This window comes from Arvicanthis niloticus, chromosome X (assembly GCF_011762505.2).
Source record: "Arvicanthis niloticus isolate mArvNil1 chromosome X, mArvNil1.pat.X, whole genome shotgun sequence".
Classification (NCBI taxonomy): Eukaryota; Metazoa; Chordata; class Mammalia; order Rodentia; family Muridae; genus Arvicanthis; species Arvicanthis niloticus.
The window spans coordinates 42094571-42103537 of record NC_047679.1 but is presented as its reverse complement, the minus strand read 5'-3'; positions in this window follow the sequence as shown (position 1 = coordinate 42103537).

Sequence of the window (8967 nt, the reverse complement as noted above, 5' to 3'; positions counted from 1 at the left end):
ATATAGCTCACAAATATGTGTGGTAATGTTTTAAATACTATTTTTGTCATAATTAATGAAGTGCAGCAGCATTATAAAGCATGTATGTTCTTTCCTATAGCTTTTGTATGTTTTTGTTTTCTGGTGGTACTAGGGCTCTAACTGGGAGTCAAGAGGCTACAAGGCCAGCTATTCTCAACTTTCGGGCCACAACACTTTTGGGATCATACGTCTGATATCATGACTATCAAATATTTGCACTACAATTCATAGCAGTAGCCAAATTACAGTCATGAAGTAGCAACTACATAGTTTTATGGTTGGGGCCAGCAGAACATGAAGAGCTGTATTAAAGGGTCACAGCATTAGGAGGGGCAAAACCTCTGCTACAGGCAGTTGCTCTGCTACTGAGCTCCAATACTAGAGCAGAAAATATTTGTGTCATAAATAACTAACATCTAACAGAAACACAGTACAAACTAAAAATAATATTTATGAGTTCATTTATTTAAGAAGAAGATGGACAAATCCAGGAATGTGTAAATTTGGTAACTCTAACCGTGATAATGAGATCCATCTTTTTAAATATCTCAGCTTCCTGTGAGCCTTATTTTCAAGCATAAACATAATTTCCAGTTGTTAAAGGTATTCACAAGCCCTGCTAGTCCAGAACAAAAGGTATTGCCAATTTTCAACAATCCCAGTAAAGATTTGAAGACTGTCCCATATCTCTCTTGGATATAATTATGGTGGTCATGGGTATGGAATACTTGGATAAGCCAGGACATCTATCTATAGTGGTAGCATGCTGAGCATGCTTGTTTTCTCATTTCATAGGACAGACCTGAGCTATGTGTGTGGAACCAGTGGAGTCAAAATCATGCAATATGCATGGACTGGGAGCATTAAGATGGGAATGGCTCACTTTAGAAAAATTTCAGTGGTGACACTTCATTAAAGGGAAGGGCTGCCAAGCAGAAAAAAATAGGGTGGCCCTAAGGGCGTAGTGGAGTACAGAGTGATCATGTACAGCAGTGCATTTTCTTAGCATGTGTGGCTGTTCAAATATTGTTTAACAAAGAATTTCCCAATTGGAAAATAATAATAATCGCTGACCATTTTTTTCTTTATAAGTATATTTATGTTATCCGGTAGTTGTATCTCAGTGGAGAGAGTGCCTACCTAAGCATACCAGACAGAGGCTCTGGATTTGGTCCCTAGTACTTCCAAATCCAGACGGTGGCTCTTAGGCCTGTAATACAATCCCAACCACTTCAGAAGTGGAAGCAGGAAGATCAGAAGTTCAAAGTCATCTCCATATTTAATCAGCTCTTGGCCTACAGGAGCTACATGAAGCCCTGTCTTTTAAACAGAGAAGGTAGATCTTTTTAGGGCCTGAGATGTAGTTCGGTGCTAGAGTACTTGTCTCACATGTTTGCAGCCCAAGGTTCAATGTCCACCATTCTTCCTCCCTTCCAAAAATAGACATGGACTGATTTGATTTAGATCAAGTATATGAACAAAGGCTTGAAGTTTCTGCCTTTCATTTAGACCACTGTAGAGAACATTATGCTGGAGATGTCTATTTTGGAAATTCATCTGCCTGTACATCACTAGCTCCGTGAGTTTTCCTGGCCCATTAAGTAACTTCACAAAGTGTTGCTGTCTCTAGGGAGAAAGATGAAAACTCTACGAAAAGAAAATAGAAAGCAAGTAAATTTTCTTCAACAAGAACGTTCTTTCAGCTTAGCTCATTTCTGTCATCTAGTTCAGAATGTGATTGTGACTTCCTCCTGTTCTAACTTTAAATTTGTTATTTATTCTACATATGAAGGTCTTTGCTCTTAACATTTTTTTTCTGTCAGATACCTTAGCACAAAGCAATTTTATTTGGGTGATTATTATAGTGAACTATAATGAGCAAAGTTGTTGGTATTATTAGGTATTGATAACTGGTAACTACCCCACCCCTTCCACTTCTGTGCCCATTCTAGCTACCTGAATGTTCTTTACTAGAAGAAAAATGAATGGTGACAATAATGACCACTTCACAATAACAGGGGATCCACTGTCCTCTTCTTGCCTTCACAGGACATCTAAACACAGGTGCCACCCTATGCACAGTAGCCAGGAAACAAAGAAAGAACTGGTTTCCAGTATTAGGCATGATTTTCCTCCTGTTAAATGGATATTAAGTCTGTTACACAGCTGTCAGTTGCCACTCACATGTGAATGACATTTATTTCACCGTTATGCATATTTTGCTATGCTGGTCAGTGTCATGGCTCATAGATGTTGCAGCTGGGTAGGACTGTTTATTTGCCTGTGTATAGTAGTTTCTGGAACCATGGAAGCTAGGTCACAGGAAAAAGTTTTAAAGAACAGATCCAGCTCAAATAATCTGAGTTCTATAAGAGTCCACTCTCAACATCTGGGGGCAACCAAAGGCTACACAAATAGTTTATAATGATTTGAGAGTCACGTGGAATATTCTCAACCACTGGATATCATGCTCAGTACTGGGGATGCCGTTAGTCCATGGAGAGAATTATAGAGTACATTGTTAACCCAAGTGGTTTAAAACCCCCCCCCGCCCTCTCTGTCTCCATGTGTGTCTAATGTTAGGTAAAATATAAACTAATATGAGTTTTCAAGGCATTGTCAGATAATTTTGGTGCTATTTGTCCTTTGTCCCTCTGTTTCAACTTCCTCCATTCACCCAATAGGAGCTCTCTTCCCATTAGTCCATTGTCTGTTTTGTACCACCTGTATCCCTGTATCCTGCTAGTACCTTCCTAACCCTTCTCACGAGGTCCTTTGTACTTTCCCCTGTTTACTCACATCTGAGGACTTGAAGTTAGGGATCACAGATGAGAGAGAACATGCTCCACTTGTGTTTCTGGGTCTGGGTTACCTCTCTCCATATAATATTTTGTAGGACCATCATCCATTTACCTTCAAATTATATTATTTCACTTTTCTTTACACCTTAATAGTATTCTATTGATTTATTGAACCCAACTACAATACCTATGAACCACAATAGTAGGCAGCATGGCAAAATATGCGTAAAGGTGCAAGAAGTGGCACTCACTTGTGCGTGGTGACCAGCAGCTCTCTAATGGACTAAAGCCCATTCAACAGGAGAGAAACCGTGACTGTTATTGGAAACCAGTTTTCCATAGTTAGTAATCTTAGAAAAGAATCTATTACCATTACATTATTTATTACTGTTATTATACTAGTAGTAGTCACCTTCGCAGTATATGTATACTGTTACATGTATATGAGAGTTTTGCCTCTCATATAACATTTATATAACACTATATCTGTAAACCACATATTTGCAGTGCCCACAGAGGCCAGAAGATGGAACTGCAATCCCTGAAACTGAAGTCGCAAACCATTTTGAACTACCAAGAGGTTTGCAACCCCGTAGGAAGAACAACAATATCAACCAACCAGATACCCCAGAACTCCCAAGGGCTAAACCACCAACCAAAGAGTACACATGGAGGGATCCATGGCTCCAGATACATATGTAGCAGAGGATGGTCTTGTCAGACATCAGTGGGAGGAGAGGCCTTTGGTCCTGTGAAGGCTTGATGCCCCAGTGTAGGGAAATGCCAGGGCGGTGGTGGGAGTGGGTGGGTGTGTGGGGGAGTACCCTCATAGAAGCAGGGGAGGGGGTGAAGTAGGGAGTTTCAGGAGGAGAAACTGGGAAAAGGGGTAACATTTGAAATGTAAATAAATAAAATATCCAATTAAAAAAAAGAATCTAATCACAGTCCTCTGGAAGAACAGGCAGTGTTCCTAATTGTTGAGACATCTCTCTAGTCACAAAATTTTCCTCTTTTCAAGCATCTATTTTTACTTTTTTTACATTGTGTGTGTATCTGTGTAGTGTCCACAGAGGCCAGAAGAGGGCACTGTATCCCCAGGAGACGGTGTCACAGGAAGCAGTGACCTTCCTGATGTGGATGCTGAGACTTGAACTGGGTCCTCTGAAAGAACACCATGAGCCCCTAACTGCTAAGCTTTATTCTCCACCCCAACCTCTTTCTTAAGTAACAGCTTCCTTGAAAGTCTCACACTATTATGTACATTTACATCCTATGCTTTTTATTTTATTTGAAAATCAAAAATAATGTATTTTCTTCTGCAGGTTAAAGCAGTCTCCCAAATGTACTTTCTTTGTTCCTCACATTATACTTCAATGCATCATATCTAACATTATTTGGACATGCTTGTTTATACTTCCATTTAACATTGTAACTCTGACATGTGTATTTTACTTATAGCTTTTAGTTAAAATGCATTTGGCCCTGACTACTAATACTTTGTCTATAGTTCATATGGAGGTCATCTTCTTGTAGTATTCACAAGAAGAGCTTGTGATAGTCAGATGTTATAGTGTATGTGCATAATCCCAGCCAGCACTCAGGAAACTGAAAGGGATTACTAATAGAAGGCCAGCCTGAAGCACGTAGTAAGACATTGTCTCAAAAAAGGCTTCCTTGAGCTGGAGAGATGACTCCATGGTTAAGAGCACTTACTACTCCTCCAGAGAGTCCAGGTTCAGTTCCTGGTACCAATATGGCAGCTCATGACCATCTGTAATTCCAGTTCCAAGAGACTGATGCCATGTTCTGGCCTCTTTGAGTACCAAGCAAAAACATGCCATGCAGAGACATATATGCAGGCTAAACATTCATACATATCAAATAACAGAAACATTTTTTAAAGGAGCTTTTTATAATGATCTCATACTCTTGCTGCCATGGGCAGGAGCTGCTCCCACTGCTCAGAATATTATTATGCTTTCCCTACTCTGAAACTGTGTGCTTACACAAACCCTTCATTCTCCAAGTTGCTTCTGTCGGATATTTTGTTCCATAACAAGAAAAAACAGCTGATACAGAAAAATAATACCAAGGAAGGGAACTGTTGCTGTGATAAACCTGGCTGTCACTATCACAAGCTTTTGGAAATATGTTCTAGAGCAAATGTGAAAGAGTTTGGAGGTGTGGGCCATGGAAACCTCACAATTGTTGGTAGAAGTTACTGGGCCATTCTTGTGTAATTAAGAAAACTACAATGATGATGATGATGATGATGATTTCTTACTCTCATAAAGAAAGGAGGAAAAAAGTTCATAACAATACCTCCATATCTTCACGTATCTACATCACCATGACTAACTATAAAAATGCTTCACTTAGCCAAGTATGGTGGTGTACTCCTATAATTTCAGCACTTGGGAGGCAGAAGCAGGAGACTCAGAAGTTCCTTAAATATAGCAACTTTGAGGTCAGTGAAACAACACCAAAGTTTTTTTCTTTTGAATTTTCTCAGTGCTTCCCTCAGCATCCTCATTCTTCTCACTCCGGTCTGTGCAGCTTATATTGAGTCTTCAGGTCCTTTGTTTGCCTTATGTATTTACACTTAAATATGATCCCTATACTAATCAAATGTGTTGAGGATGATTGTTCTCCTGATTTTAATCAAAAGAGGGTACACCTGACAATGGCCTATAACCCTCTGGTTAAGTATCATGTAACCATGGCAAGATTGCCAGTGGAGAGATTGGGACATCAACCCAGATGCAATACCTTTGGCCCAAAATTTGTCCTGCCTACAAGATGTACTGGGGTAACCATGACCCAGAAATTGTGGGAGTGGCCAAGCAATGATTGTTCCAGCTTGAGACCTGAGCCATGAGAGGAAACTCACCTCTGATACTGCCTGGAGGGCTGGGTATATTCATGAATATCATGAATATATGGAACTCATGATAGAACCAAACACGAATGGGAAAGAAATTCAATGAAATAATTCCAAATAAGACAACAGTGTCAGCTAACCTGGGTCCTGGGGAGCTCCCAAAGACTAAGTCACAAACCAAAGAGCATACATAAGCTGGTCAGAGACCCTCAGCATACATGTAGCAGAGGACTGAGTACCTTGTCTGGACCCAGTGGGAGAGGATGCACCTAATCCTATAGAAACTGGGTGCCCTGGATAGGGGGATTCCTGGGGAGGCACCTGTGCAGAGACACAGGGGAGAGGAAGGGGATGAAGAACTCTGGGAGGGGGAGCAGGAGGGAGCAACATTTGGGATGTAAATAAAATAATTTACTTTAGAAAAAGAAATTATTCCTAATGATAATTCTTTTATGCTCTTAGATTGCCATCTAGTTCAGTTGTCAGAGAGATTTAATCCAGAAACTGATGGTAACAGATGCAAAGACACACAGGTGGAACATGGAGAATCATGTAAAAGATGGGGGAGAGGGAGCCAGAGGAGTTAAGGACACCAGAAGAACACCCACAGAATTAACCAACCTGATCACATAAGAGTTCACAGGGACTGACCTGCAAACCAAAGATCCAGCATGGGGCTGACCTAGGCCCTCCACATATATGTTACAGTGTGTAGTGTTTTCTTCTGGGACTCCTAACAGTGGGAGTAGAGGCTATCTCTTACTCTGTTGCCTGCCTTTGGGACCTTTTCCCTCTACTGAGTTGCCTTGAATATCTTTATTAGAAGAGGAGGTGCCTGGTCTTACTGCAACCAAGAGAGACGGGACCTTTTGATGAATTGTGTTGCCTTAGGTGTTCTAGTCTGTGTGCCTCTGGATGGTTTGCAATATGATTAGATGGAAAGAAGACCCTCATAAAACTTAGCCATTTATTCTCATACTGTGCAAAGGGGAGCTTTGGGATTATTTTCCAGATTTATAACATAGAAAAGAAATATTGTCTTAGAATTAAATGAGTATAGTTTCCTGCCATATACCTCAAAAGCCTCAATTACAGTATCTATAAAAGAGTAAACCAATCTCAATAAAAAAGAACAAGTACTCTTGTCACTTTCTTGTTACAAATGAGTCATCAGTCTAAATTCGAGTAGATTTCAGTAGTTTCGTTAAGTGTGAAGTCTTCTTCTTTTTTTAATTTGACCTTTTTTCTCTTTAATCATTTTTTACAATCCAGAATTTATTCCCCTCTCTGACTTTTCCACATCCCACATATTCTCCCCCCAAATCCCACCCATCTCCAAGAGGATGCCCTCACCCTACCCCCACCCCATCAGACTACCCCACTCCCTGGGACCCCAAGTCTCTTGAGGGTTAGGTGTATCTTCTCCGACTGAGTTCGAACCAGGCAGTCCTCTTCTGTAAATGTGTTGGGTGCCTCATACCTGCTGGTGGATGATGCTTGGTTGGTGACTCAGTGTCTGAGAGATCCTTGGGGGTCCAGGTTAGTTGAGACTGCTGGTCTTCCTATAGGGTCAACCTACTCCTCATCTTCTTCCAGCTTTTCCCTAATTCAACCACTTGGGTCACCAGCTTCTGTTCATTGGTTGGGTGTAAATATCTGCATCTGACTCTTTCAGCTGCTTCTTGGGCCTTTCAGAGGGTAGTCATGCTAGGCCCCCGTTTGTACGCACATCATATCATCAGTAATAGTGTCAGGCCTTGGGGCCTCCCTTGAGCTGGATCCCAAGTTGAGCCTGTCACTGGACCTTCTTTTCCTCAGGCCCCTCCTTTCAGACAGGAACAATTATGGATCAGAGTTTTTGCTGTGAGCTGTCAACCCCACACTTGATGCCCTGTCTTTCAGCTAGAGGTGAGCTCTACAAATTCCCTCTCCCCACTGTAGGGCATTTCATCTAAGGTCCCTCCCTTTGAGTCATGAGAGTGTCTCACCTCCCAGGTCTCTGGTACATTCTGGAGGGTCCCCCAACCTCCTACCTTCTGAGGTTGCATGTTTCTATTCTTTCTGCTGGCCCTCAGGGCTTCAGTCTTGTTCCCCCACCCAATACCTGATTATGTTCCTCTCTTCTCCTTCCTGTCCCCTTTTTGACCCAGGTCACTCCCTCCCTGTGCCCTCCTAAGGTTGCTTTCTTCTCCCTCCCAAGTAGGATTAAGATATCCTCACATGGACCCTTTGGCTTGTTAGCCGTCTTGAGTTCTGTGGACTGTATCCTGGGTATTCTGTACTTTGGCTGATTTTAATTTCCTCAGTTTTTGTTGTTATGTCTCCCGTTTCATTTCTGATTTTTGTTTAAGCTAGTACAACCACTCTGGAAATCAGTCTGGTGGTTCCTCAGAAAATTGAACATAGTAACACCTGAAGACTCAGGTATACCACTCCTGAGCAGATACTCAAAAGATTCTCCAACATGTAATAAGGACCCATGCTCCACTATGCTCATAGCAGCCATATTTTTAATAGCCAGAAGCTGGAAACAACCTAGATGTCCCACAACAGAAGAATGGATACAGAAAATGTGGTTCATTCACACAATAGAATATTACTCAGCTATCAATATTGAGGACATCATGAGTTTTGCAGGTAAATTGATGGTACTAGAAAATATCCTGAGTGTGGTACCTCAGATCCAAAAGGACATGCATGATATGTACTCACTAGTAAGTGGATACTAGCCAAACTAACTAAAGGGCCCAGAGACAGTATCCCAGTTAACAAAATCAGAAGTAAAAAGGGAGACATAATAACAGAAACTGAGGAAATTAGAAAAAATCATCAGATCCTACTACAAAAGCTTACACTCAACAAAACTGTAAAATCTAGATGAAATGGATGATTTTCTAGACAGATTCCAGGTACCAAAGTTAAATCAAGTATGGATGTCTTAAAGTTTAAAAGATACTATAGGTTACTTGTAAGTTTTCCTTGAGAAATGGCTTGACAATTCCATGAGTAGTGTCTGATCTGGTCTTGCTTGGAGACATGAACTGGATTTTTTTTTTCAAAATTTCAATAGTTATGTGAGCTTGTAACATAAAGGTGCACTTCTTTTGCTTCATATAATCTTCTGTTTATCCCCTTTTTACAAATAGTTCTGTTGAGGTATAGCTGATATTGTATAAGTTGCATGTATTTAAGATGTATGCTTTGACAAATTTGAACACATGCTGATGAAATAATGATCACACTAGAGAATGAGTATATTTACTA